The sequence below is a fragment of the Schistocerca gregaria genome, chromosome 3, assembly GCF_023897955.1.
Source record: "Schistocerca gregaria isolate iqSchGreg1 chromosome 3, iqSchGreg1.2, whole genome shotgun sequence".
In the NCBI taxonomy this organism is placed as follows: Eukaryota; Metazoa; Arthropoda; class Insecta; order Orthoptera; family Acrididae; genus Schistocerca; species Schistocerca gregaria.
In genome coordinates this window covers 313,606,987-313,628,412 of record NC_064922.1, presented here as the reverse complement: position 1 = coordinate 313,628,412, position 21,426 = coordinate 313,606,987, and the positions used below count along the sequence as shown (strand labels likewise).

At 44.8% G+C, this 21,426-nt stretch overlaps 69 non-coding genes across 69 annotated transcripts; 23 read left to right on the top strand and 46 right to left on the bottom strand.

The window, feature by feature from the left end:
* Positions 1 to 78: 78 nt before the first annotated feature.
* Trnaw-cca (transfer RNA tryptophan (anticodon CCA)) lies at positions 79 to 150 on the bottom strand. The gene has a single exon. It is a non-coding gene; the product is annotated as a tRNA-Trp (tRNA).
* Positions 151 to 268: 118 nt separating this feature from the next.
* On the top strand, positions 269 to 340 carry Trnaa-cgc (transfer RNA alanine (anticodon CGC)). The gene has a single exon. It is a non-coding gene; the product is annotated as a tRNA-Ala (tRNA).
* Positions 341 to 622: 282 nt separating this feature from the next.
* On the bottom strand, positions 623 to 694 carry Trnac-gca (transfer RNA cysteine (anticodon GCA)). Its single transcript has one exon. It is a non-coding gene; the product is annotated as a tRNA-Cys (tRNA).
* A 317-nt stretch (positions 695 to 1,011) lies between these two features.
* Trnaw-cca (transfer RNA tryptophan (anticodon CCA)) lies at positions 1,012 to 1,083 on the bottom strand. Its single transcript has one exon. It is a non-coding gene; the product is annotated as a tRNA-Trp (tRNA).
* A 118-nt stretch (positions 1,084 to 1,201) lies between these two features.
* Positions 1,202 to 1,273, top strand: Trnaa-cgc (transfer RNA alanine (anticodon CGC)). Its single transcript has one exon. It is a non-coding gene; the product is annotated as a tRNA-Ala (tRNA).
* A 282-nt stretch (positions 1,274 to 1,555) lies between these two features.
* On the bottom strand, positions 1,556 to 1,627 carry Trnac-gca (transfer RNA cysteine (anticodon GCA)). Its single transcript has one exon. It is a non-coding gene; the product is annotated as a tRNA-Cys (tRNA).
* Positions 1,628 to 1,944: 317 nt separating this feature from the next.
* Trnaw-cca (transfer RNA tryptophan (anticodon CCA)) lies at positions 1,945 to 2,016 on the bottom strand. The gene has a single exon. It is a non-coding gene; the product is annotated as a tRNA-Trp (tRNA).
* A 118-nt stretch (positions 2,017 to 2,134) lies between these two features.
* Positions 2,135 to 2,206, top strand: Trnaa-cgc (transfer RNA alanine (anticodon CGC)). The gene has a single exon. It is a non-coding gene; the product is annotated as a tRNA-Ala (tRNA).
* Positions 2,207 to 2,488: 282 nt separating this feature from the next.
* Positions 2,489 to 2,560, bottom strand: Trnac-gca (transfer RNA cysteine (anticodon GCA)). Its single transcript has one exon. It is a non-coding gene; the product is annotated as a tRNA-Cys (tRNA).
* Positions 2,561 to 2,877: 317 nt separating this feature from the next.
* Positions 2,878 to 2,949, bottom strand: Trnaw-cca (transfer RNA tryptophan (anticodon CCA)). The gene has a single exon. It is a non-coding gene; the product is annotated as a tRNA-Trp (tRNA).
* Positions 2,950 to 3,067: 118 nt separating this feature from the next.
* Positions 3,068 to 3,139, top strand: Trnaa-cgc (transfer RNA alanine (anticodon CGC)). Its single transcript has one exon. It is a non-coding gene; the product is annotated as a tRNA-Ala (tRNA).
* Positions 3,140 to 3,421: 282 nt separating this feature from the next.
* Positions 3,422 to 3,493, bottom strand: Trnac-gca (transfer RNA cysteine (anticodon GCA)). Its single transcript has one exon. It is a non-coding gene; the product is annotated as a tRNA-Cys (tRNA).
* A 317-nt stretch (positions 3,494 to 3,810) lies between these two features.
* Positions 3,811 to 3,882, bottom strand: Trnaw-cca (transfer RNA tryptophan (anticodon CCA)). Its single transcript has one exon. It is a non-coding gene; the product is annotated as a tRNA-Trp (tRNA).
* A 118-nt stretch (positions 3,883 to 4,000) lies between these two features.
* Trnaa-cgc (transfer RNA alanine (anticodon CGC)) lies at positions 4,001 to 4,072 on the top strand. The gene has a single exon. It is a non-coding gene; the product is annotated as a tRNA-Ala (tRNA).
* A 282-nt stretch (positions 4,073 to 4,354) lies between these two features.
* Positions 4,355 to 4,426, bottom strand: Trnac-gca (transfer RNA cysteine (anticodon GCA)). Its single transcript has one exon. It is a non-coding gene; the product is annotated as a tRNA-Cys (tRNA).
* Positions 4,427 to 4,743: 317 nt separating this feature from the next.
* Positions 4,744 to 4,815, bottom strand: Trnaw-cca (transfer RNA tryptophan (anticodon CCA)). The gene has a single exon. It is a non-coding gene; the product is annotated as a tRNA-Trp (tRNA).
* Positions 4,816 to 4,933: 118 nt separating this feature from the next.
* Positions 4,934 to 5,005, top strand: Trnaa-cgc (transfer RNA alanine (anticodon CGC)). The gene has a single exon. It is a non-coding gene; the product is annotated as a tRNA-Ala (tRNA).
* A 282-nt stretch (positions 5,006 to 5,287) lies between these two features.
* Trnac-gca (transfer RNA cysteine (anticodon GCA)) lies at positions 5,288 to 5,359 on the bottom strand. Its single transcript has one exon. It is a non-coding gene; the product is annotated as a tRNA-Cys (tRNA).
* Positions 5,360 to 5,676: 317 nt separating this feature from the next.
* On the bottom strand, positions 5,677 to 5,748 carry Trnaw-cca (transfer RNA tryptophan (anticodon CCA)). Its single transcript has one exon. It is a non-coding gene; the product is annotated as a tRNA-Trp (tRNA).
* A 118-nt stretch (positions 5,749 to 5,866) lies between these two features.
* Positions 5,867 to 5,938, top strand: Trnaa-cgc (transfer RNA alanine (anticodon CGC)). Its single transcript has one exon. It is a non-coding gene; the product is annotated as a tRNA-Ala (tRNA).
* A 282-nt stretch (positions 5,939 to 6,220) lies between these two features.
* On the bottom strand, positions 6,221 to 6,292 carry Trnac-gca (transfer RNA cysteine (anticodon GCA)). Its single transcript has one exon. It is a non-coding gene; the product is annotated as a tRNA-Cys (tRNA).
* Positions 6,293 to 6,609: 317 nt separating this feature from the next.
* On the bottom strand, positions 6,610 to 6,681 carry Trnaw-cca (transfer RNA tryptophan (anticodon CCA)). Its single transcript has one exon. It is a non-coding gene; the product is annotated as a tRNA-Trp (tRNA).
* Positions 6,682 to 6,799: 118 nt separating this feature from the next.
* Positions 6,800 to 6,871, top strand: Trnaa-cgc (transfer RNA alanine (anticodon CGC)). The gene has a single exon. It is a non-coding gene; the product is annotated as a tRNA-Ala (tRNA).
* A 282-nt stretch (positions 6,872 to 7,153) lies between these two features.
* On the bottom strand, positions 7,154 to 7,225 carry Trnac-gca (transfer RNA cysteine (anticodon GCA)). The gene has a single exon. It is a non-coding gene; the product is annotated as a tRNA-Cys (tRNA).
* Positions 7,226 to 7,542: 317 nt separating this feature from the next.
* Trnaw-cca (transfer RNA tryptophan (anticodon CCA)) lies at positions 7,543 to 7,614 on the bottom strand. The gene has a single exon. It is a non-coding gene; the product is annotated as a tRNA-Trp (tRNA).
* A 118-nt stretch (positions 7,615 to 7,732) lies between these two features.
* Positions 7,733 to 7,804, top strand: Trnaa-cgc (transfer RNA alanine (anticodon CGC)). Its single transcript has one exon. It is a non-coding gene; the product is annotated as a tRNA-Ala (tRNA).
* Positions 7,805 to 8,086: 282 nt separating this feature from the next.
* Positions 8,087 to 8,158, bottom strand: Trnac-gca (transfer RNA cysteine (anticodon GCA)). Its single transcript has one exon. It is a non-coding gene; the product is annotated as a tRNA-Cys (tRNA).
* A 317-nt stretch (positions 8,159 to 8,475) lies between these two features.
* On the bottom strand, positions 8,476 to 8,547 carry Trnaw-cca (transfer RNA tryptophan (anticodon CCA)). Its single transcript has one exon. It is a non-coding gene; the product is annotated as a tRNA-Trp (tRNA).
* Positions 8,548 to 8,665: 118 nt separating this feature from the next.
* Positions 8,666 to 8,737, top strand: Trnaa-cgc (transfer RNA alanine (anticodon CGC)). The gene has a single exon. It is a non-coding gene; the product is annotated as a tRNA-Ala (tRNA).
* A 282-nt stretch (positions 8,738 to 9,019) lies between these two features.
* Positions 9,020 to 9,091, bottom strand: Trnac-gca (transfer RNA cysteine (anticodon GCA)). Its single transcript has one exon. It is a non-coding gene; the product is annotated as a tRNA-Cys (tRNA).
* A 317-nt stretch (positions 9,092 to 9,408) lies between these two features.
* On the bottom strand, positions 9,409 to 9,480 carry Trnaw-cca (transfer RNA tryptophan (anticodon CCA)). Its single transcript has one exon. It is a non-coding gene; the product is annotated as a tRNA-Trp (tRNA).
* A 118-nt stretch (positions 9,481 to 9,598) lies between these two features.
* On the top strand, positions 9,599 to 9,670 carry Trnaa-cgc (transfer RNA alanine (anticodon CGC)). The gene has a single exon. It is a non-coding gene; the product is annotated as a tRNA-Ala (tRNA).
* Positions 9,671 to 9,952: 282 nt separating this feature from the next.
* On the bottom strand, positions 9,953 to 10,024 carry Trnac-gca (transfer RNA cysteine (anticodon GCA)). Its single transcript has one exon. It is a non-coding gene; the product is annotated as a tRNA-Cys (tRNA).
* Positions 10,025 to 10,341: 317 nt separating this feature from the next.
* Trnaw-cca (transfer RNA tryptophan (anticodon CCA)) lies at positions 10,342 to 10,413 on the bottom strand. Its single transcript has one exon. It is a non-coding gene; the product is annotated as a tRNA-Trp (tRNA).
* Positions 10,414 to 10,531: 118 nt separating this feature from the next.
* On the top strand, positions 10,532 to 10,603 carry Trnaa-cgc (transfer RNA alanine (anticodon CGC)). Its single transcript has one exon. It is a non-coding gene; the product is annotated as a tRNA-Ala (tRNA).
* A 282-nt stretch (positions 10,604 to 10,885) lies between these two features.
* Trnac-gca (transfer RNA cysteine (anticodon GCA)) lies at positions 10,886 to 10,957 on the bottom strand. The gene has a single exon. It is a non-coding gene; the product is annotated as a tRNA-Cys (tRNA).
* A 317-nt stretch (positions 10,958 to 11,274) lies between these two features.
* Positions 11,275 to 11,346, bottom strand: Trnaw-cca (transfer RNA tryptophan (anticodon CCA)). Its single transcript has one exon. It is a non-coding gene; the product is annotated as a tRNA-Trp (tRNA).
* A 118-nt stretch (positions 11,347 to 11,464) lies between these two features.
* On the top strand, positions 11,465 to 11,536 carry Trnaa-cgc (transfer RNA alanine (anticodon CGC)). The gene has a single exon. It is a non-coding gene; the product is annotated as a tRNA-Ala (tRNA).
* Positions 11,537 to 11,818: 282 nt separating this feature from the next.
* Positions 11,819 to 11,890, bottom strand: Trnac-gca (transfer RNA cysteine (anticodon GCA)). The gene has a single exon. It is a non-coding gene; the product is annotated as a tRNA-Cys (tRNA).
* A 317-nt stretch (positions 11,891 to 12,207) lies between these two features.
* On the bottom strand, positions 12,208 to 12,279 carry Trnaw-cca (transfer RNA tryptophan (anticodon CCA)). Its single transcript has one exon. It is a non-coding gene; the product is annotated as a tRNA-Trp (tRNA).
* A 118-nt stretch (positions 12,280 to 12,397) lies between these two features.
* Positions 12,398 to 12,469, top strand: Trnaa-cgc (transfer RNA alanine (anticodon CGC)). Its single transcript has one exon. It is a non-coding gene; the product is annotated as a tRNA-Ala (tRNA).
* A 282-nt stretch (positions 12,470 to 12,751) lies between these two features.
* On the bottom strand, positions 12,752 to 12,823 carry Trnac-gca (transfer RNA cysteine (anticodon GCA)). The gene has a single exon. It is a non-coding gene; the product is annotated as a tRNA-Cys (tRNA).
* A 317-nt stretch (positions 12,824 to 13,140) lies between these two features.
* Trnaw-cca (transfer RNA tryptophan (anticodon CCA)) lies at positions 13,141 to 13,212 on the bottom strand. Its single transcript has one exon. It is a non-coding gene; the product is annotated as a tRNA-Trp (tRNA).
* Positions 13,213 to 13,330: 118 nt separating this feature from the next.
* Trnaa-cgc (transfer RNA alanine (anticodon CGC)) lies at positions 13,331 to 13,402 on the top strand. The gene has a single exon. It is a non-coding gene; the product is annotated as a tRNA-Ala (tRNA).
* Positions 13,403 to 13,684: 282 nt separating this feature from the next.
* Trnac-gca (transfer RNA cysteine (anticodon GCA)) lies at positions 13,685 to 13,756 on the bottom strand. Its single transcript has one exon. It is a non-coding gene; the product is annotated as a tRNA-Cys (tRNA).
* Positions 13,757 to 14,073: 317 nt separating this feature from the next.
* On the bottom strand, positions 14,074 to 14,145 carry Trnaw-cca (transfer RNA tryptophan (anticodon CCA)). The gene has a single exon. It is a non-coding gene; the product is annotated as a tRNA-Trp (tRNA).
* A 118-nt stretch (positions 14,146 to 14,263) lies between these two features.
* On the top strand, positions 14,264 to 14,335 carry Trnaa-cgc (transfer RNA alanine (anticodon CGC)). Its single transcript has one exon. It is a non-coding gene; the product is annotated as a tRNA-Ala (tRNA).
* Positions 14,336 to 14,617: 282 nt separating this feature from the next.
* On the bottom strand, positions 14,618 to 14,689 carry Trnac-gca (transfer RNA cysteine (anticodon GCA)). Its single transcript has one exon. It is a non-coding gene; the product is annotated as a tRNA-Cys (tRNA).
* Positions 14,690 to 15,006: 317 nt separating this feature from the next.
* On the bottom strand, positions 15,007 to 15,078 carry Trnaw-cca (transfer RNA tryptophan (anticodon CCA)). Its single transcript has one exon. It is a non-coding gene; the product is annotated as a tRNA-Trp (tRNA).
* A 118-nt stretch (positions 15,079 to 15,196) lies between these two features.
* Trnaa-cgc (transfer RNA alanine (anticodon CGC)) lies at positions 15,197 to 15,268 on the top strand. Its single transcript has one exon. It is a non-coding gene; the product is annotated as a tRNA-Ala (tRNA).
* Positions 15,269 to 15,550: 282 nt separating this feature from the next.
* On the bottom strand, positions 15,551 to 15,622 carry Trnac-gca (transfer RNA cysteine (anticodon GCA)). Its single transcript has one exon. It is a non-coding gene; the product is annotated as a tRNA-Cys (tRNA).
* A 317-nt stretch (positions 15,623 to 15,939) lies between these two features.
* Positions 15,940 to 16,011, bottom strand: Trnaw-cca (transfer RNA tryptophan (anticodon CCA)). Its single transcript has one exon. It is a non-coding gene; the product is annotated as a tRNA-Trp (tRNA).
* Positions 16,012 to 16,129: 118 nt separating this feature from the next.
* Trnaa-cgc (transfer RNA alanine (anticodon CGC)) lies at positions 16,130 to 16,201 on the top strand. The gene has a single exon. It is a non-coding gene; the product is annotated as a tRNA-Ala (tRNA).
* Positions 16,202 to 16,483: 282 nt separating this feature from the next.
* Positions 16,484 to 16,555, bottom strand: Trnac-gca (transfer RNA cysteine (anticodon GCA)). The gene has a single exon. It is a non-coding gene; the product is annotated as a tRNA-Cys (tRNA).
* A 317-nt stretch (positions 16,556 to 16,872) lies between these two features.
* Trnac-gca (transfer RNA cysteine (anticodon GCA)) lies at positions 16,873 to 16,944 on the bottom strand. Its single transcript has one exon. It is a non-coding gene; the product is annotated as a tRNA-Cys (tRNA).
* Positions 16,945 to 17,062: 118 nt separating this feature from the next.
* On the top strand, positions 17,063 to 17,134 carry Trnaa-cgc (transfer RNA alanine (anticodon CGC)). Its single transcript has one exon. It is a non-coding gene; the product is annotated as a tRNA-Ala (tRNA).
* A 282-nt stretch (positions 17,135 to 17,416) lies between these two features.
* Positions 17,417 to 17,488, bottom strand: Trnac-gca (transfer RNA cysteine (anticodon GCA)). Its single transcript has one exon. It is a non-coding gene; the product is annotated as a tRNA-Cys (tRNA).
* A 317-nt stretch (positions 17,489 to 17,805) lies between these two features.
* Positions 17,806 to 17,877, bottom strand: Trnaw-cca (transfer RNA tryptophan (anticodon CCA)). Its single transcript has one exon. It is a non-coding gene; the product is annotated as a tRNA-Trp (tRNA).
* Positions 17,878 to 17,995: 118 nt separating this feature from the next.
* Trnaa-cgc (transfer RNA alanine (anticodon CGC)) lies at positions 17,996 to 18,067 on the top strand. The gene has a single exon. It is a non-coding gene; the product is annotated as a tRNA-Ala (tRNA).
* A 282-nt stretch (positions 18,068 to 18,349) lies between these two features.
* Positions 18,350 to 18,421, bottom strand: Trnac-gca (transfer RNA cysteine (anticodon GCA)). The gene has a single exon. It is a non-coding gene; the product is annotated as a tRNA-Cys (tRNA).
* A 317-nt stretch (positions 18,422 to 18,738) lies between these two features.
* On the bottom strand, positions 18,739 to 18,810 carry Trnaw-cca (transfer RNA tryptophan (anticodon CCA)). The gene has a single exon. It is a non-coding gene; the product is annotated as a tRNA-Trp (tRNA).
* A 118-nt stretch (positions 18,811 to 18,928) lies between these two features.
* Positions 18,929 to 19,000, top strand: Trnaa-cgc (transfer RNA alanine (anticodon CGC)). The gene has a single exon. It is a non-coding gene; the product is annotated as a tRNA-Ala (tRNA).
* A 282-nt stretch (positions 19,001 to 19,282) lies between these two features.
* Positions 19,283 to 19,354, bottom strand: Trnac-gca (transfer RNA cysteine (anticodon GCA)). The gene has a single exon. It is a non-coding gene; the product is annotated as a tRNA-Cys (tRNA).
* A 317-nt stretch (positions 19,355 to 19,671) lies between these two features.
* Trnaw-cca (transfer RNA tryptophan (anticodon CCA)) lies at positions 19,672 to 19,743 on the bottom strand. The gene has a single exon. It is a non-coding gene; the product is annotated as a tRNA-Trp (tRNA).
* Positions 19,744 to 19,861: 118 nt separating this feature from the next.
* Positions 19,862 to 19,933, top strand: Trnaa-cgc (transfer RNA alanine (anticodon CGC)). Its single transcript has one exon. It is a non-coding gene; the product is annotated as a tRNA-Ala (tRNA).
* A 282-nt stretch (positions 19,934 to 20,215) lies between these two features.
* Positions 20,216 to 20,287, bottom strand: Trnac-gca (transfer RNA cysteine (anticodon GCA)). Its single transcript has one exon. It is a non-coding gene; the product is annotated as a tRNA-Cys (tRNA).
* A 317-nt stretch (positions 20,288 to 20,604) lies between these two features.
* Trnaw-cca (transfer RNA tryptophan (anticodon CCA)) lies at positions 20,605 to 20,676 on the bottom strand. The gene has a single exon. It is a non-coding gene; the product is annotated as a tRNA-Trp (tRNA).
* Positions 20,677 to 20,794: 118 nt separating this feature from the next.
* Positions 20,795 to 20,866, top strand: Trnaa-cgc (transfer RNA alanine (anticodon CGC)). The gene has a single exon. It is a non-coding gene; the product is annotated as a tRNA-Ala (tRNA).
* Positions 20,867 to 21,148: 282 nt separating this feature from the next.
* On the bottom strand, positions 21,149 to 21,220 carry Trnac-gca (transfer RNA cysteine (anticodon GCA)). Its single transcript has one exon. It is a non-coding gene; the product is annotated as a tRNA-Cys (tRNA).
* Positions 21,221 to 21,426: the final 206 nt, after the last annotated feature.

Below are 21,426 nucleotides of genomic sequence, written 5' to 3'. Positions count from 1 at the left end.
GTCCGTTCTCTGTAATCGTTTGGTATCTGATTAAATTGACATACTCGTCCATGGCTTCCGTAAACGAAAATTTCACTGTGACCCCGACGTGATTTGAACACGCAACCTTCTGATCTGGAGTCAGACGCGCTACCGTTGCGCCACGGAGTCGACGCTGCTAAGCTCTTATCATGAATAGGTTCCTCGAACACTTACTGTACCGTTCAAACCTAAGAAATAATGACAGTAGGATCCACGAGAGACTCTTCCCAGATGTACTTGCTCTGGCGGGGGTGTAACTCAGTGGTAGAGTGTCTGCTTCGCATGCAGAAAGTCCTGGGTTCAAATCCCAGCTCCTCCAATTTTTGTTTCTCCGTGCAGCAGTATATGAAAACTTTTGCCTAGCACCATATTCTATCAAATTCAGCGTACAAGATTCTTCCCCAAGCAAGTGGATTTCTTACAGTTCGACGCCTTAGCGGGAGGACGATGACCTGCAAGACCCTGGCCTGCGATCCCCCCATTGAAATGTTGCTCCAAAGCCTTCGGTATGGCGTGCGGAGTGCATCTCAATCATTTCAAACATGTATTTGCAACTAAATGCGACAATCGTTATTTGTTTTTTCAAGATACTGAAAAATGAAGGGGGCACCCGGGATTGAACCGGGGACCTCTCGATCTGCAGTCGAATGGTCTACGACTGAGCTATACCCCCTTTCACAAACTTTCTATCCCCATAACTTAAGGAAAATTGTTATACTCTGTCTGGCTAAAGACGTCTAATCGAGCAAAATATTGCGTAATCATTATCTCTCAGTTATATATTAGCGTTAAACGATATAAATAACAAAAATATTAGACACTTCGCGCCTGGAGAAAGTGCGAGTCGGCGCCTTCACCTTAATGTCAGAATGCGAAAATTCACTAGTAGCTTTTTTCAAGCAGGTTCTGTTCGTCCGTTCTCTGTAATCGTTTGGTATCTGATTAAATTGACATACTCGTCCATGGCTTCCGTAAACGAAAATTTCACTGTGACCCCGACGTGATTTGAACACGCAACCTTCTGATCTGGAGTCAGACGCGCTACCGTTGCGCCACGGAGTCGACGCTGCTAAGCTCTTATCATGAATAGGTTCCTCGAACACTTACTGTACCGTTCAAACCTAAGAAATAATGACAGTAGGATCCACGAGAGACTCTTCCCAGATGTACTTGCTCTGGCGGGGGTGTAACTCAGTGGTAGAGTGTCTGCTTCGCATGCAGAAAGTCCTGGGTTCAAATCCCAGCTCCTCCAATTTTTGTTTCTCCGTGCAGCAGTATATGAAAACTTTTGCCTAGCACCATATTCTATCAAATTCAGCGTACAAGATTCTTCCCCAAGCAAGTGGATTTCTTACAGTTCGACGCCTTAGCGGGAGGACGATGACCTGCAAGACCCTGGCCTGCGATCCCCCCATTGAAATGTTGCTCCAAAGCCTTCGGTATGGCGTGCGGAGTGCATCTCAATCATTTCAAACATGTATTTGCAACTAAATGCGACAATCGTTATTTGTTTTTTCAAGATACTGAAAAATGAAGGGGGCACCCGGGATTGAACCGGGGACCTCTCGATCTGCAGTCGAATGCTCTACGACTGAGCTATACCCCCTTTCACAAACTTTCTATCCCCATAACTTAAGGAAAATTGTTATACTCTGTCTGGCTAAAGACGTCTAATCGAGCAAAATATTGCGTAATCATTATCTCTCAGTTATATATTAGCGTTAAACGATATAAATAACAAAAATATTAGACACTTCGCGCCTGGAGAAAGTGCGAGTCGGCGCCTTCACCTTAATGTCAGAATGCGAAAATTCACTAGTAGCTTTTTTCAAGCAGGTTCTGTTCGTCCGTTCTCTGTAATCGTTTGGTATCTGATTAAATTGACATACTCGTCCATGGCTTCCGTAAACGAAAATTTCACTGTGACCCCGACGTGATTTGAACACGCAACCTTCTGATCTGGAGTCAGACGCGCTACCGTTGCGCCACGGAGTCGACGCTGCTAAGCTCTTATCATGAATAGGTTCCTCGAACACTTACTGTACCGTTCAAACCTAAGAAATAATGACAGTAGGATCCACGAGAGACTCTTCCCAGATGTACTTGCTCTGGCGGGGGTGTAACTCAGTGGTAGAGTGTCTGCTTCGCATGCAGAAAGTCCTGGGTTCAAATCCCAGCTCCTCCAATTTTTGTTTCTCCGTGCAGCAGTATATGAAAACTTTTGCCTAGCACCATATTCTATCAAATTCAGCGTACAAGATTCTTCCCCAAGCAAGTGGATTTCTTACAGTTCGACGCCTTAGCGGGAGGACGATGACCTGCAAGACCCTGGCCTGCGATCCCCCCATTGAAATGTTGCTCCAAAGCCTTCGGTATGGCGTGCGGAGTGCATCTCAATCATTTCAAACATGTATTTGCAACTAAATGCGACAATCGTTATTTGTTTTTTCAAGATACTGAAAAATGAAGGGGGCACCCGGGATTGAACCGGGGACCTCTCGATCTGCAGTCGAATGCTCTACGACTGAGCTATACCCCCTTTCACAAACTTTCTATCCCCATAACTTAAGGAAAATTGTTACACTCTGTCTGGCTAAAGACGTCTAATCGAGCAAAATATTGCGTAATCATTATCTCTCAGTTATATATTAGCGTTAAACGATATAAATAACAAAAATATTAGACACTTCGCGCCTGGAGAAAGTGCGAGTCGGCGCCTTCACCTTAATGTCAGAATGCGAAAATTCACTAGTAGCTTTTTTCAAGCAGGTTCTGTTCGTCCGTTCTCTGTAATCGTTTGGTATCTGATTAAATTGACATACTCGTCCATGGCTTCCGTAAACGAAAATTTCACTGTGACCCCGACGTGATTTGAACACGCAACCTTCTGATCTGGAGTCAGACGCGCTACCGTTGCGCCACGGAGTCGACGCTGCTAAGCTCTTATCATGAATAGGTTCCTCGAACACTTACTGTACCGTTCAAACCTAAGAAATAATGACAGTAGGATCCACGAGAGACTCTTCCCAGATGTACTTGCTCTGGCGGGGGTGTAACTCAGTGGTAGAGTGTCTGCTTCGCATGCAGAAAGTCCTGGGTTCAAATCCCAGCTCCTCCAATTTTTGTTTCTCCGTGCAGCAGTATATGAAAACTTTTGCCTAGCACCATATTCTATCAAATTCAGCGTACAAGATTCTTCCCCAAGCAAGTGGATTTCTTACAGTTCGACGCCTTAGCGGGAGGACGATGACCTGCAAGACCCTGGCCTGCGATCCCCCCATTGAAATGTTGCTCCAAAGCCTTCGGTATGGCGTGCGGAGTGCATCTCAATCATTTCAAACATGTATTTGCAACTAAATGCGACAATCGTTATTTGTTTTTTCAAGATACTGAAAAATGAAGGGGGCACCCGGGATTGAACCGGGGACCTCTCGATCTGCAGTCGAATGCTCTACGACTGAGCTATACCCCCTTTCACAAACTTTCTATCCCCATAACTTAAGGAAAATTGTTATACTCTGTCTGGCTAAAGACGTCTAATCGAGCAAAATATTGCGTAATCATTATCTCTCAGTTATATATTAGCGTTAAACGATATAAATAACAAAAATATTAGACACTTCGCGCCTGGAGAAAGTGCGAGTCGGCGCCTTCACCTTAATGTCAGAATGCGAAAATTCACTAGTAGCTTTTTTCAAGCAGGTTCTGTTCGTCCGTTCTCTGTAATCGTTTGGTATCTGATTAAATTGACATACTCGTCCATGGCTTCCGTAAACGAAAATTTCACTGGGACCCCGACGTGATTTGAACACGCAACCTTCTGATCTGGAGTCAGACGCGCTACCGTTGCGCCACGGAGTCGACGCTGCTAAGCTCTTATCATGAATAGGTTCCTCGAACACTTACTGTACCGTTCAAACCTAAGAAATAATGACAGTAGGATCCACGAGAGACTCTTCCCAGATGTACTTGCTCTGGCGGGGGTGTAACTCAGTGGTAGAGTGTCTGCTTCGCATGCAGAAAGTCCTGGGTTCAAATCCCAGCTCCTCCAATTTTTGTTTCTCCGTGCAGCAGTATATGAAAACTTTTGCCTAGCACCATATTCTATCAAATTCAGCGTACAAGATTCTTCCCCAAGCAAGTGGATTTCTTACAGTTCGACGCCTTAGCGGGAGGACGATGACCTGCAAGACCCTGGCCTGCGATCCCCCCATTGAAATGTTGCTCCAAAGCCTTCGGTATGGCGTGCGGAGTGCATCTCAATCATTTCAAACATGTATTTGCAACTAAATGCGACAATCGTTATTTGTTTTTTCAAGATACTGAAAAATGAAGGGGGCACCCGGGATTGAACCGGGGACCTCTCGATCTGCAGTCGAATGCTCTACGACTGAGCTATACCCCCTTTCACAAACTTTCTATCCCCATAACTTAAGGAAAATTGTTATACTCTGTCTGGCTAAAGACGTCTAATCGAGCAAAATATTGCGTAATCATTATCTCTCAGTTATATATTAGCGTTAAACGATATAAATAACAAAAATATTAGACACTTCGCGCCTGGAGAAAGTGCGAGTCGGCGCCTTCACCTTAATGTCAGAATGCGAAAATTCACTAGTAGCTTTTTTCAAGCAGGTTCTGTTCGTCCGTTCTCTGTAATCGTTTGGTATCTGATTAAATTGACATACTCGTCCATGGCTTCCGTAAACGAAAATTTCACTGTGACCCCGACGTGATTTGAACACGCAACCTTCTGATCTGGAGTCAGACGCGCTACCGTTGCGCCACGGAGTCGACGCTGCTAACCTCTTATCATGAATAGGTTCCTCGAACACTTACTGTACCGTTCAAACCTAAGAAATAATGACAGTAGGATCCACGAGAGACTCTTCCCAGATGTACTTGCTCTGGCGGGGGTGTAACTCAGTGGTAGAGTGTCTGCTTCGCATGCAGAAAGTCCTGGGTTCAAATCCCAGCTCCTCCAATTTTTGTTTCTCCGTGCAGCAGTATATGAAAACTTTTGCCTAGCACCATATTCTATCAAATTCAGCGTACAAGATTCTTCCCCAAGCAAGTGGATTTCTTACAGTTCGACGCCTTAGCGGGAGGACGATGACCTGCAAGACCCTGGCCTGCGATCCCCCCATTGAAATGTTGCTCCAAAGCCTTCGGTATGGCGTGCGGAGTGCATCTCAATCATTTCAAACATGTATTTGCAACTAAATGCGACAATCGTTATTTGTTTTTTCAAGATACTGAAAAATGAAGGGGGCACCCGGGATTGAACCGGGGACCTCTCGATCTGCAGTCGAATGCTCTACGACTGAGCTATACCCCCTTTCACAAACTTTCTATCCCCATAACTTAAGGAAAATTGTTATACTCTGTCTGGCTAAAGACGTCTAATCGAGCAAAATATTGCGTAATCATTATCTCTCAGTTATATATTAGCGTTAAACGATATAAATAACAAAAATATTAGACACTTCGCGCCTGGAGAAAGTGCGAGTCGGCGCCTTCACCTTAATGTCAGAATGCGAAAATTCACTAGTAGCTTTTTTCAAGCAGGTTCTGTTCGTCCGTTCTCTGTAATCGTTTGGTATCTGATTAAATTGACATACTCGTCCATGGCTTCCGTAAACGAAAATTTCACTGTGACCCCGACGTGATTTGAACACGCAACCTTCTGATCTGGAGTCAGACGCGCTACCGTTGCGCCACGGAGTCGACGCTGCTAAGCTCTTATCATGAATAGGTTCCTCGAACACTTACTGTACCGTTCAAACCTAAGAAATAATGACAGTAGGATCCACGAGAGACTCTTCCCAGATGTACTTGCTCTGGCGGGGGTGTAACTCAGTGGTAGAGTGTCTGCTTCGCATGCAGAAAGTCCTGGGTTCAAATCCCAGCTCCTCCAATTTTTGTTTCTCCGTGCAGCAGTATATGAAAACTTTTGCCTAGCACCATATTCTATCAAATTCAGCGTACAAGATTCTTCCCCAAGCAAGTGGATTTCTTACAGTTCGACGCCTTAGCGGGAGGACGATGACCTGCAAGACCCTGGCCTGCGATCCCCCCATTGAAATGTTGCTCCAAAGCCTTCGGTATGGCGTGCGGAGTGCATCTCAATCATTTCAAACATGTATTTGCAACTAAATGCGACAATCGTTATTTGTTTTTTCAAGATACTGAAAAATGAAGGGGGCACCCGGGATTGAACCGGGGACCTCTCGATCTGCAGTCGAATGCTCTACGACTGAGCTATACCCCCTTTCACAAACTTTCTATCCCCATAACTTAAGGAAAATTGTTATACTCTGTCTGGCTAAAGACGTCTAATCGAGCAAAATATTGCGTAATCATTATCTCTCAGTTATATATTAGCGTTAAACGATATAAATAACAAAAATATTAGACACTTCGCGCCTGGAGAAAGTGCGAGTCGGCGCCTTCACCTTAATGTCAGAATGCGAAAATTCACTAGTAGCTTTTTTCAAGCAGGTTCTGTTCGTCCGTTCTCTGTAATCGTTTGGTATCTGATTAAATTGACATACTCGTCCATGGCTTCCGTAAACGAAAATTTCACTGTGACCCCGACGTGATTTGAACACGCAACCTTCTGATCTGGAGTCAGACGCGCTACCGTTGCGCCACGGAGTCGACGCTGCTAAGCTCTTATCATGAATAGGTTCCTCGAACACTTACTGTACCGTTCAAGCCTAAGAAATAATGACAGTAGGATCCACGAGAGACTCTTCCCAGATGTACTTGCTCTGGCGGGGGTGTAACTCAGTGGTAGAGTGTCTGCTTCGCATGCAGAAAGTCCTGGGTTCAAATCCCAGCTCCTCCAATTTTTGTTTCTCCGTGCAGCAGTATATGAAAACTTTTGCCTAGCACCATATTCTATCAAATTCAGCGTACAAGATTCTTCCCCAAGCAAGTGGATTTCTTACAGTTCGACGCCTTAGCGGGAGGACGATGACCTGCAAGACCCTGGCCTGCGATCCCCCCATTGAAATGTTGCTCCAAAGCCTTCGGTATGGCGTGCGGAGTGCATCTCAATCATTTCAAACATGTATTTGCAACTAAATGCGACAATCGTTATTTGTTTTTTCAAGATACTGAAAAATGAAGGGGGCACCCGGGATTGAACCGGGGACCTCTCGATCTGCAGTCGAATGCTCTACGACTGAGCTATACCCCCTTTCACAAACTTTCTATCCCCATAACTTAAGGAAAATTGTTATACTCTGTCTGGCTAAAGACGTCTAATCGAGCAAAATATTGCGTAATCATTATCTCTCAGTTATATATTAGCGTTAAACGATATAAATAACAAAAATATTAGACACTTCGCGCCTGGAGAAAGTGCGAGTCGGCGCCTTCACCTTAATGTCAGAATGCGAAAATTCACTAGTAGCTTTTTTCAAGCAGGTTCTGTTCGTCCGTTCTCTGTAATCGTTTGGTATCTGATTAAATTGACATACTCGTCCATGGCTTCCGTAAACGAAAATTTCACTGTGACCCCGACGTGATTTGAACACGCAACCTTCTGATCTGGAGTCAGACGCGCTACCGTTGCGCCACGGAGTCGACGCTGCTAAGCTCTTATCATGAATAGGTTCCTCGAACACTTACTGTACCGTTCAAGCCTAAGAAATAATGACAGTAGGATCCACGAGAGACTCTTCCCAGATGTACTTGCTCTGGCGGGGGTGTAACTCAGTGGTAGAGTGTCTGCTTCGCATGCAGAAAGTCCTGGGTTCAAATCCCAGCTTCTCCAATTTTTGTTTCTCCGTGCAGCAGTATATGAAAACTTTTGCCTAGCACCATATTCTATCAAATTCAGCGTACAAGATTCTTCCCCAAGCAAGTGGATTTCTTACAGTTCGACGCCTTAGCGGGAGGACGATGACCTGCAAGACCCTGGCCTGCGATCCCCCCATTGAAATGTTGCTCCAAAGCCTTCGGTATGGCGTGCGGAGTGCATCTCAATCATTTCAAACATGTATTTGCAACTAAATGCGACAATCGTTATTTGTTTTTTCAAGATACTGAAAAATGAAGGGGGCACCCGGGATTGAACCGGGGACCTCTCGATCTGCAGTCGAATGCTCTACGACTGAGCTATACCCCCTTTCACAAACTTTCTATCCCCATAACTTAAGGAAAATTGTTATACTCTGTCTGGCTAAAGACGTCTAATCGAGCAAAATATTGCGTAATCATTATCTCTCAGTTATATATTAGCGTTAAACGATATAAATAACAAAAATATTAGACACTTCGCGCCTGGAGAAAGTGCGAGTCGGCGCCTTCACCTTAATGTCAGAATGCGAAAATTCACTAGTAGCTTTTTTCAAGCAGGTTCTGTTCGTCCGTTCTCTGTAATCGTTTGGTATCTGATTAAATTGACATACTCGTCCATGGCTTCCGTAAACGAAAATTTCACTGTGACCCCGACGTGATTTGAACACGCAACCTTCTGATCTGGAGTCAGACGCGCTACCGTTGCGCCACGGAGTCGACGCTGCTAAGCTCTTATCATGAATAGGTTCCTCGAACACTTACTGTACCGTTCAAACCTAAGAAATAATGACAGTAGGATCCACGAGAGACTCTTCCCAGATGTACTTGCTCTGGCGGGGGTGTAACTCAGTGGTAGAGTGTCTGCTTCGCATGCAGAAAGTCCTGGGTTCAAATCCCAGCTCCTCCAATTTTTGTTTCTCCGTGCAGCAGTATATGAAAACTTTTGCCTAGCACCATATTCTATCAAATTCAGCGTACAAGATTCTTCCCCAAGCAAGTGGATTTCTTACAGTTCGACGCCTTAGCGGGAGGACGATGACCTGCAAGACCCTGGCCTGCGATCCCCCCATTGAAATGTTGCTCCAAAGCCTTCGGTATGGCGTGCGGAGTGCATCTCAATCATTTCAAACATGTATTTGCAACTAAATGCGACAATCGTTATTTGTTTTTTCAAGATACTGAAAAATGAAGGGGGCACCCGGGATTGAACCGGGGACCTCTCGATCTGCAGTCGAATGCTCTACGACTGAGCTATACCCCCTTTCACAAACTTTCTATCCCCATAACTTAAGGAAAATTGTTATACTCTGTCTGGCTAAAGACGTCTAATCGAGCAAAATATTGCGTAATCATTATCTCTCAGTTATATATTAGCGTTAAACGATATAAATAACAAAAATATTAGACACTTCGCGCCTGGAGAAAGTGCGAGTCGGCGCCTTCACCTTAATGTCAGAATGCGAAAATTCACTAGTAGCTTTTTTCAAGCAGGTTCTGTTCGTCCGTTCTCTGTAATCGTTTGGTATCTGATTAAATTGACATACTCGTCCATGGCTTCCGTAAACGAAAATTTCACTGTGACCCCGACGTGATTTGAACACGCAACCTTCTGATCTGGAGTCAGACGCGCTACCGTTGCGCCACGGAGTCGACGCTGCTAAGCTCTTATCATGAATAGGTTCCTCGAACACTTACTGTACCGTTCAAACCTAAGAAATAATGACAGTAGGATTCACGAGAGACTCTTCCCAGATGTACTTGCTCTGGCGGGGGTGTAACTCAGTGGTAGAGTGTCTGCTTCGCATGCAGAAAGTCCTGGGTTCAAATCCCAGCTCCTCCAATTTTTGTTTCTCCGTGCAGCAGTATATGAAAACTTTTGCCTAGCACCATATTCTATCAAATTCAGCGTACAAGATTCTTCCCCAAGCAAGTGGATTTCTTACAGTTCGACGCCTTAGCGGGAGGACGATGACCTGCAAGACCCTGGCCTGCGATCCCCCCATTGAAATGTTGCTCCAAAGCCTTCGGTATGGCGTGCGGAGTGCATCTCAATCATTTCAAACATGTATTTGCAACTAAATGCGACAATCGTTATTTGTTTTTTCAAGATACTGAAAAATGAAGGGGGCACCCGGGATTGAACCGGGGACCTCTCGATCTGCAGTCGAATGCTCTACGACTGAGCTATACCCCCTTTCACAAACTTTCTATCCCCATAACTTAAGGAAAATTGTTATACTCTGTCTGGCTAAAGACGTCTAATCGAGCAAAATATTGCGTAATCATTATCTCTCAGTTATATATTAGCGTTAAACGATATAAATAACAAAAATATTAGACACTTCGCGCCTGGAGAAAGTGCGAGTCGGCGCCTTCACCTTAATGTCAGAATGCGAAAATTCACTAGTAGCTTTTTTCAAGCAGGTTCTGTTCGTCCGTTCTCTGTAATCGTTTGGTATCTGATTAAATTGACATACTCGTCCATGGCTTCCGTAAACGAAAATTTCACTGTGACCCCGACGTGATTTGAACACGCAACCTTCTGATCTGGAGTCAGACGCGCTACCGTTGCGCCACGGAGTCGACGCTGCTAAGCTCTTATCATGAATAGGTTCCTCGAACACTTACTGTACCGTTCAAACCTAAGAAATAATGACAGTAGGATCCACGAGAGACTCTTCCCAGATGTACTTGCTCTGGCGGGGGTGTAACTCAGTGGTAGAGTGTCTGCTTCGCATGCAGAAAGTCCTGGGTTCAAATCCCAGCTCCTCCAATTTTTGTTTCTCCGTGCAGCAGTATATGAAAACTTTTGCCTAGCACCATATTCTATCAAATTCAGCGTACAAGATTCTTCCCCAAGCAAGTGGATTTCTTACAGTTCGACGCCTTAGCGGGAGGACGATGACCTGCAAGACCCTGGCCTGCGATCCCCCCATTGAAATGTTGCTCCAAAGCCTTCGGTATGGCGTGCGGAGTGCATCTCAATCATTTCAAACATGTATTTGCAACTAAATGCGACAATCGTTATTTGTTTTTTCAAGATACTGAAAAATGAAGGGGGCACCCGGGATTGAACCGGGGACCTCTCGATCTGCAGTCGAATGCTCTACGACTGAGCTATACCCCCTTTCACAAACTTTCTATCCCCATAACTTAAGGAAAATTGTTATACTCTGTCTGGCTAAAGACGTCTAATCGAGCAAAATATTGCGTAATCATTATCTCTCAGTTATATATTAGCGTTAAACGATATAAATAACAAAAATATTAGACACTTCGCGCCTGGAGAAAGTGCGAGTCGGCGCCTTCACCTTAATGTCAGAATGCGAAAATTCACTAGTAGCTTTTTTCAAGCAGGTTCTGTTCGTCCGTTCTCTGTAATCGTTTGGTATCTGATTAAATTGACATACTCGTCCATGGCTTCCGTAAACGAAAATTTCACTGTGACCCCGACGTGATTTGAACACGCAACCTTCTGATCTGGAGTCAGACGCGCTACCGTTGCGCCACGGAGTCGACGCTGCTAAGCTCTTATCATGAATAGGTTCCTCGAACACTTACTGTACCGTTCAAGCCTAAGAAATAATGACAGTAGGATCCACGAGAGACTCTTCCCAGATGTACTTGCTCTGGCGGGGGTGTAACTCAGTGGTAGAGTGTCTGCTTCGCATGCAGAAAGTCCTGGGTTCAAATCCCAGCTCCTCCAATTTTTGTTTCTCCGTGCAGCAGTATATGAAAACTTTTGCCTAGCACCATATTCTATCAAATTCAGCGTACAAGATTCTTCCCCAAGCAAGTGGATTTCTTACAGTTCGACGCCTTAGCGGGAGGACGATGACCTGCAAGACCCTGGCCTGCGATCCCCCCATTGAAATGTTGCTCCAAAGCCTTCGGTATGGCGTGCGGAGTGCATCTCAATCATTTCAAACATGTATTTGCAACTAAATGCGACAATCGTTATTTGTTTTTTCAAGATACTGAAAAATGAAGGGGGCACCCGGGATTGAACCGGGGACCTCTCGATCTGCAGTCGAATGCTCTACGACTGAGCTATACCCCCTTTCACAAACTTTCTATCCCCATAACTTAAGGAAAATTGTTATACTCTGTCTGGCTAAAGACGTCTAATCGAGCAAAATATTGCGTAATCATTATCTCTCAGTTATATATTAGCGTTAAACGATATAAATAACAAAAATATTAGACACTTCGCGCCTGGAGAAAGTGCGAGTCGGCGCCTTCACCTTAATGTCAGAATGCGAAAATTCACTAGTAGCTTTTTTCAAGCAGGTTCTGTTCGTCCGTTCTCTGTAATCGTTTGGTATCTGATTAAATTGACATACTCGTCCATGGCTTCCGTAAACGAAAATTTCACTGTGACCCCGACGTGATTTGAACACGCAACCTTCTGATCTGGAGTCAGACGCGCTACCGTTGCGCCACGGAGTCGACGCTGCTAAGCTCTTATCATGAATAGGTTCCTCGAACACTTACTGTACCGTTCAAGCCTAAGAAATAATGACAGTAGGATCCACGAGAGACTCTTCCCAGATGTACTTGCTCTGGCGGGGGTGTAACTCAGTGGTAGAGTGTCTGCTTCGCATGCAGAAAGTCCTGGGTTCAAATCCCAGCTCCTCCAATTTTTGTTTCTCCGTGCAGCAGTATATGAAAACTTTTGCCTAGCACCATATTCTATCAAATTCAGCGTACAAGATTCTTCCCCAAGCAAGTGGATTTCTTACAGTTCGACGCCTTAGCGGGAGGACGATGACCTGCAAGACCCTGGCCTGCGATCCCCCCATTGAAATGTTGCTCCAAAGCCTTCGGTATGGCGTGCGGAGTGCATCTCAATCATTTCAAACATGTATTTGCAACTAAATGCGACAATCGTTATTTGTTTTTTCAAGATACTGAAAAATGAAGGGGGCACCCGGGATTGAACCGGGGACCTCTCGATCTGCAGTCGAATGCTCTACGACTGAGCTATACCCCCTTTCACAAACTTTCTATCCCCATAACTTAAGGAAAATTGTTATACTCTGTCTGGCTAAAGACGTCTAATCGAGCAAAATATTGCGTAATCATTATCTCTCAGTTATATATTAGCGTTAAACGATATAAATAACAAAAATATTAGACACTTCGCGCCTGGAGAAAGTGCGAGTCGGCGCCTTCACCTTAATGTCAGAATGCGAAAATTCACTAGTAGCTTTTTTCAAGCAGGTTCTGTTCGTCCGTTCTCTGTAATCGTTTGGTATCTGATTAAATTGACATACTCGTCCATGGCTTCCGTAAACGAAAATTTCACTGTGACCCCGACGTGATTTGAACACGCAACCTTCTGATCTGGAGTCAGACGCGCTACCGTTGCGCCACGGAGTCGACGCTGCTAAGCTCTTATCATGAATAGGTTCCTCGAACACTTACTGTACCGTTCAAGCCTAAGAAATAATGACAGTAGGATCCACGAGAGACTCTTCCCAGATGTACTTGCTCTGGCGGGGGTGTAACTCAGTGGTAGAGTGTCTGCTTCGCATGCAGAAAGTCCTGGGTTCAAATCCCAGCTCCTCCAATTTTTGTTTCTCCGTGCAGCAGTATATGAAAACTTTTGCCTAGCACCATATTCTATCAAATTCAGCGTACAAGATTCTTCCCCAAGCAAGTGGATTTCTTACAGTTCGACGCCTTAGCGGGAGGACGATGACCTGCAAGACCCTGGCCTGCGATCCCCCCATTGAAATGTTGCTCCAAAGCCTTCGGTATGGCGTGCGGAGTGCATCTCAATCATTTCAAACATGTATTTGCAACTAAATGCGACAATCGTTATTTGTTTTTTCAAGATACTGAAAAATGAAGGGGGCACCCGGGATTGAACCGGGGACCTCTCGATCTGCAGTCGAATGCTCTACGACTGAGCTATACCCCCTTTCACAAACTTTCTTTCCCCATAACTTAAGGAAAATTGTTATACTCTGTCTGGCTAAAGACGTCTAATCGAGCAAAATATTGCGTAATCATTATCTCTCAGTTATATATTAGCGTTAAACGATATAAATAACAAAAATATTAGACACTTCGCGCCTGGAGAAAGTGCGAGTCGGCGCCTTCACCTTAATGTCAGAATGCGAAAATTCACTAGTAGCTTTTTTCAAGCAGGTTCTGTTCGTCCGTTCTCTGTAATCGTTTGGTATCTGATTAAATTGACATACTCGTCCATGGCTTCCGTAAACGAAAATTTCACTGTGACCCCGACGTGATTTGAACACGCAACCTTCTGATCTGGAGTCAGACGCGCTACCGTTGCGCCACGGAGTCGACGCTGCTAAGCTCTTATCATGAATAGGTTCCTCGAACACTTACTGTACCGTTCAAGCCTAAGAAATAATGACAGTAGGATCCACGAGAGACTCTTCCCAGATGTACTTGCTCTGGCGGGGGTGTAACTCAGTGGTAGAGTGTCTGCTTCGCATGCAGAAAGTCCTGGGTTCAAATCCCAGCTCCTCCAATTTTTGTTTCTCCGTGCAGCAGTATATGAAAACTTTTGCCTAGCACCATATTCTATCAAATTCAGCGTACAAGATTCTTCCCCAAGCAAGTGGATTTCTTACAGTTCGACGCCTTAGCGGGAGGACGATGACCTGCAAGACCCTGGCCTGCGATCCCCCCATTGAAATGTTGCTCCAAAGCCTTCGGTATGGCGTGCGGAGTGCATCTCAATCATTTCAAACATGTATTTGCAACTAAATGCGACAATCGTTATTTGTTTTTTCAAGATACTGAAAAATGAAGGGGGCACCCGGGATTGAACCGGGGACCTCTCGATCTGCAGTCGAATGCTCTACGACTGAGCTATACCCCCTTTCACAAACTTTCTATCCCCATAACTTAAGGAAAATTGTTATACTCTGTCTGGCTAAAGACGTCTAATCGAGCAAAATATTGCGTAATCATTATCTCTCAGTTATATATTAGCGTTAAACGATATAAATAACAAAAATATTAGACACTTCGCGCCTGGAGAAAGTGCGAGTCGGCGCCTTCACCTTAATGTCAGAATGCGAAAATTCACTAGTAGCTTTTTTCAAGCAGGTTCTGTTCGTCCGTTCTCTGTAATCGTTTGGTATCTGATTAAATTGACATACTCGTCCATGGCTTCCGTAAACGAAAATTTCACTGTGACCCCGACGTGATTTGAACACGCAACCTTCTGATCTGGAGTCAGACGCGCTACCGTTGCGCCACGGAGTCGACGCTGCTAAGCTCTTATCATGAATAGGTTCCTCGAACACTTACTGTACCGTTCAAGCCTAAGAAATAATGACAGTAGGATCCACGAGAGACTCTTCCCAGATGTACTTGCTCTGGCGGGGGTGTAACTCAGTGGTAGAGTGTCTGCTTCGCATGCAGAAAGTCCTGGGTTCAAATCCCAGCTCCTCCAATTTTTGTTTCTCCGTGCAGCAGTATATGAAAACTTTTGCCTAGCACCATATTCTATCAAATTCAGCGTACAAGATTCTTCCCCAAGCAAGTGGATTTCTTACAGTTCGACGCCTTAGCGGGAGGACGATGACCTGCAAGACCCTGGCCTGCGATCCCCCCATTGAAATGTTGCTCCAAAGCCTTCGGTATGGCGTGCGGAGTGCATCTCAATCATTTCAAACATGTATTTGCAACTAAATGCGACAATCGTTATTTGTTTTTTCAAGATACTGAAAAATGAAGGGGGCACCCGGGATTGAACCGGGGACCTCTCGATCTGCAGTCGAATGCTCTACGACTGAGCTATACCCCCTTTCACAAACTTTCTATCCCCATAACTTAAGGAAAATTGTTATACTCTGTCTGGCTAAAGACGTCTAATCGAGCAAAATATTGCGTAATCATTATCTCTCAGTTATATATTAGCGTTAAACGATATAAATAACAAAAATATTAGACACTTCGCGCCTGGAGAAAGTGCGAGTCGGCGCCTTCACCTTAATGTCAGAATGCGAAAATTCACTAGTAGCTTTTTTCAAGCAGGTTCTGTTCGTCCGTTCTCTGTAATCGTTTGGTATCTGATTAAATTGACATACTCGTCCATGGCTTCCGTAAACGAAAATTTCACTGTGACCCCGACGTGATTTGAACACGCAACCTTCTGATCTGGAGTCAGACGCGCTACCGTTGCGCCACGGAGTCGACGCTGCTAAGCTCTTATCATGAATAGGTTCCTCGAACACTTACTGTACCGTTCAAGCCTAAGAAATAATGACAGTAGGATCCACGAGAGACTCTTCCCAGATGTACTTGCTCTGGCGGGGGTGTAACTCAGTGGTAGAGTGTCTGCTTCGCATGCAGAAAGTCCTGGGTTCAAATCCCAGCTCCTCCAATTTTTGTTTCTCCGTGCAGCAGTATATGAAAACTTTTGCCTAGCACCATATTCTATCAAATTCAGCGTACAAGATTCTTCCCCAAGCAAGTGGATTTCTTACAGTTCGACGCCTTAGCGGGAGGACGATGACCTGCAAGACCCTGGCCTGCGATCCCCCCATTGAAATGTTGCTCCAAAGCCTTCGGTATGGCGTGCGGAGTGCATCTCAATCATTTCAAACATGTATTTGCAACTAAATGCGACAATCGTTATTTGTTTTTTCAAGATACTGAAAAATGAAGGGGGCACCCGGGATTGAACCGGGGACCTCTCGATCTGCAGTCGAATGCTCTACGACTGAGCTATACCCCCTTTCACAAACTTTCTATCCCCATAACTTAAGGAAAATTGTTATACTCTGTCTGGCTAAAGACGTCTAATCGAGCAAAATATTGCGTAATCATTATCTCTCAGTTATATATTAGCGTTAAACGATATAAATAACAAAAATATTAGACACTTCGCGCCTGGAGAAAGTGCGAGTCGGCGCCTTCACCTTAATGTCAGAATGCGAAAATTCACTAGTAGCTTTTTTCAAGCAGGTTCTGTTCGTCCGTTCTCTGTAATCGTTTGGTATCTGATTAAATTGACATACTCGTCCATGGCTTCCGTAAACGAAAATTTCACTGTGACCCCGACGTGATTTGAACACGCAACCTTCTGATCTGCAGTCAGACGCGCTACCGTTGCGCCACGGAGTCGACGCTGCTAAGCTCTTATCATGAATAGGTTCCTCGAACACTTACTGTACCGTTCAAACCTAAGAAATAATGACAGTAGGATCCACGAGAGACTCTTCCCAGATGTACTTGCTCTGGCGGGGGTGTAACTCAGTGGTAGAGTGTCTGCTTCGCATGCAGAAAGTCCTGGGTTCAAATCCCAGCTCCTCCAATTTTTGTTTCTCCGTGCAGCAGTATATGAAAACTTTTGCCTAGCACCATATTCTATCAAATTCAGCGTACAAGATTCTTCCCCAAGCAAGTGGATTTCTTACAGTTCGACGCCTTAGCGGGAGGACGATGACCTGCAAGACCCTGGCCTGCGATCCCCCCATTGAAATGTTGCTCCAAAGCCTTCGGTATGGCGTGCGGAGTGCATCTCAATCATTTCAAACATGTATTTGCAACTAAATGCGACAATCGTTATTTGTTTTTTCAAGATACTGAAAAATGAAGGGGGCACCCGGGATTGAACCGGGGACCTCTCGATCTGCAGTCGAATGCTCTACGACTGAGCTATACCCCCTTTCACAAACTTTCTATCCCCATAACTTAAGGAAAATTGTTATACTCTGTCTGGCTAAAGACGTCTAATCGAGCAAAATATTGCGTAATCATTATCTCTCAGTTATATATTAGCGTTAAACGATATAAATAACAAAAATATTAGACACTTCGCGCCTGGAGAAAGTGCGAGTCGGCGCCTTCACCTTAATGTCAGAATGCGAAAATTCACTAGTAGCTTTTTTCAAGCAGGTTCTGTTCGTCCGTTCTCTGTAATCGTTTGGTATCTGATTAAATTGACATACTCGTCCATGGCTTCCGTAAACGAAAATTTCACTGTGACCCCGACGTGATTTGAACACGCAACCTTCTGATCTGGAGTCAGACGCGCTACCGTTGCGCCACGGAGTCGACGCTGCTAAGCTCTTATCATGAATAGGTTCCTCGAACACTTACTGTACCGTTCAAACCTAAGAAATAATGACAGTAGGATCCACGAGAGACTCTTCCCAGATGTACTTGCTCTGGCGGGGGTGTAACTCAGTGGTAGAGTGTCTGCTTCGCATGCAGAAAGTCCTGGGTTCAAATCCCAGCTCCTCCAATTTTTGTTTCTCCGTGCAGCAGTATATGAAAACTTTTGCCTAGCACCATATTCTATCAAATTCAGCGTACAAGATTCTTCCCCAAGCAAGTGGATTTCTTACAGTTCGACGCCTTAGCGGGAGGACGATGACCTGCAAGACCCTGGCCTGCGATCCCCCCATTGAAATGTTGCTCCAAAGCCTTCGGTATGGCGTGCGGAGTGCATCTCAATGATTTCAAACATGTATTTGCAACTAAATGCGACAATCGTTATTTGTTTTTTCAAGATACTGAAAAATGAAGGGGGCACCCGGGATTGAACCGGGGACCTCTCGATCTGCAGTCGAATGCTCTACGACTGAGCTATACCCCCTTTCACAAACTTTCTATCCCCATAACTTAAGGAAAATTGTTATACTCTGTCTGGCTAAAGACGTCTAATCGAGCAAAATATTGCGTAATCATTATCTCTCAGTTATATATTAGCGTTAAACGATATAAATAACAAAAATATTAGACACTTCGCGCCTGGAGAAAGTGCGAGTCGGCGCCTTCACCTTAATGTCAGAATGCGAAAATTCACTAGTAGCTTTTTTCAAGCAGGTTCTGTTCGTCCGTTCTCTGTAATCGTTTGGTATCTGATTAAATTGACATACTCGTCCATGGCTTCCGTAAACGAAAATTTCACTGTGACCCCGACGTGATTTGAACACGCAACCTTCTGATCTGGAGTCAGACGCGCTACCGTTGCGCCACGGAGTCGACGCTGCTAAGCTCTTATCATGAATAGGTTCCTCGAACACTTACTGTACCGTTCAAGCCTAAGAAATAATGACAGTAGGATCCACGAGAGACTCTTCCCAGATGTACTTGCTCTGGCGGGGGTGTAACTCAGTGGTAGAGTGTCTGCTTCGCATGCAGAAAGTCCTGGGTTCAAATCCCAGCTCCTCCAATTTTTGTTTCTCCGTGCAGCAGTATATGAAAACTTTTGCCTAGCACCATATTCTATCAAATTCAGCGTACAAGATTCTTCCCCAAGCAAGTGGATTTCTTACAGTTCGACGCCTTAGCGGGAGGACGATGACCTGCAAGACCCTGGCCTGCGATCCCCCCATTGAAATGTTGCTCCAAAGCCTTCGGTATGGCGTGCGGAGTGCATCTCAATCATTTCAAACATGTATTTGCAACTAAATGCGACAATCGTTATTTGTTTTTTCAAGATACTGAAAAATGAAGGGGGCACCCGGGATTGAACCGGGGACCTCTCGATCTGCAGTCGAATGCTCTACGACTGAGCTATACCCCCTTTCACAAACTTTCTATCCCCATAACTTAAGGAAAATTGTTATACTCTGTCTGGCTAAAGACGTCTAATCGAGCAAAATATTGCGTAATCATTATCTCTCAGTTATATATTAGCGTTAAACGATATAAATAACAAAAATATTAGACACTTCGCGCCTGGAGAAAGTGCGAGTCGGCGCCTTCACCTTAATGTCAGAATGCGAAAATTCACTAGTAGCTTTTTTCAAGCAGGTTCTGTTCGTCCGTTCTCTGTAATCGTTTGGTATCTGATTAAATTGACATACTCGTCCATGGCTTCCGTAAACGAAAATTTCACTGTGACCCCGACGTGATTTGAACACGCAACCTTCTGATCTGGAGTCAGACGCGCTACCGTTGCGCCACGGAGTCGACGCTGCTATGCTCTTATCATGAATAGGTTCCTCGAACACTTACTGTACCGTTCAAGCCTAAGAAATAATGACAGTAGGATCCACGAGAGACTCTTCCCAGATGTACTTGCTCTGGCGGGGGTGTAACTCAGTGGTAGAGTGTCTGCTTCGCATGCAGAAAGTCCTGGGTTCAAATCCCAGCTCCTCCAATTTTTGTTTCTCCGTGCAGCAGTATATGAAAACTTTTGCCTAGCACCATATTCTATCAAATTCAGCGTACAAGATTCTTCCCCAAGCAAGTGGATTTCTTACAGTTCGACGCCTTAGCGGGAGGACGATGACCTGCAAGACCCTGGCCTGCGATCCCCCCATTGAAATGTTGCTCCAAAGCCTTCGGTATGGCGTGCGGAGTGCATCTCAATCATTTCAAACATGTATTTGCAACTAAATGCGACAATCGTTATTTGTTTTTTCAAGATACTGAAAAATGAAGGGGGCACCCGGGATTGAACCGGGGACCTCTCGATCTGCAGTCGAATGCTCTACGACTGAGCTATACCCCCTTTCACAAACTTTCTATCCCCATAACTTAAGGAAAATTGTTATACTCTGTCTGGCTAAAGACGTCTAATCGAGCAAAATATTGCGTAATCATTATCTCTCAGTTATATATTAGCGTTAAACGATATAAATAACAAAAATATTAGACACTTCGCGCCTGGAGAAAGTGCGAGTCGGCGCCTTCACCTTAATGTCAGAATGCGAAAATTCACTAGTAGCTTTTTTCAAGCAGGTTCTGTTCGTCCGTTCTCTGTAATCGTTTGGTATCTGATTAAATTGACATACTCGTCCATGGCTTCCGTAAACGAAAATTTCACTGTGACCCCGACGTGATTTGAACACGCAACCTTCTGATCTGGAGTCAGACGCGCTACCGTTGCGCCACGGAGTCGACGCTGCTAAGCTCTTATCATGAATAGGTTCCTCGAACACTTACTGTACCGTTCAAGCCTAAGAAATAATGACAGTAGGATCCACGAGAGACTCTTCCCAGATGTACTTGCTCTGGCGGGGGTGTAACTCAGTGGTAGAGTGTCTGCTTCGCATGCAGAAAGTCCTGGGTTCAAATCCCAGCTCCTCCAATTTTTGTTTCTCCGTGCAGCAGTATATGAAAACTTTTGCCTAGCACCATATTCTATCAAATTCAGCGTACAAGATTCTTCCCCAAGCAAGTGGATTTCTTACAGTTCGACGCCTTAGCGGGAGGACGATGACCTGCAAGACCCTGGCCTGCGATCCCCCCATTGAAATGTTGCTCCAAAGCCTTCGGTATGGCGTGCGGAGTGCATCTCAATCATTTCAAACATGTATTTGCAACTAAATGCGACAATCGTTATTTGTTTTTTCAAGATACTGAAAAATGAAGGGGGCACCCGGGATTGAACCGGGGACCTCTCGATCTGCAGTCGAATGCTCTACGACTGAGCTATACCCCCTTTCACAAACTTTCTATCCCCATAACTTAAGGAAAATTGTTATACTCTGTCTGGCTAAAGACGTCTAATCGAGCAAAATATTGCGTAATCATTATCTCTCAGTTATATATTAGCGTTAAACGATATAAATAACAAAAATATTAGACACTTCGCGCCTGGAGAAAGTGCGAGTCGGCGCCTTCACCTTAATGTCAGAATGCGAAAAT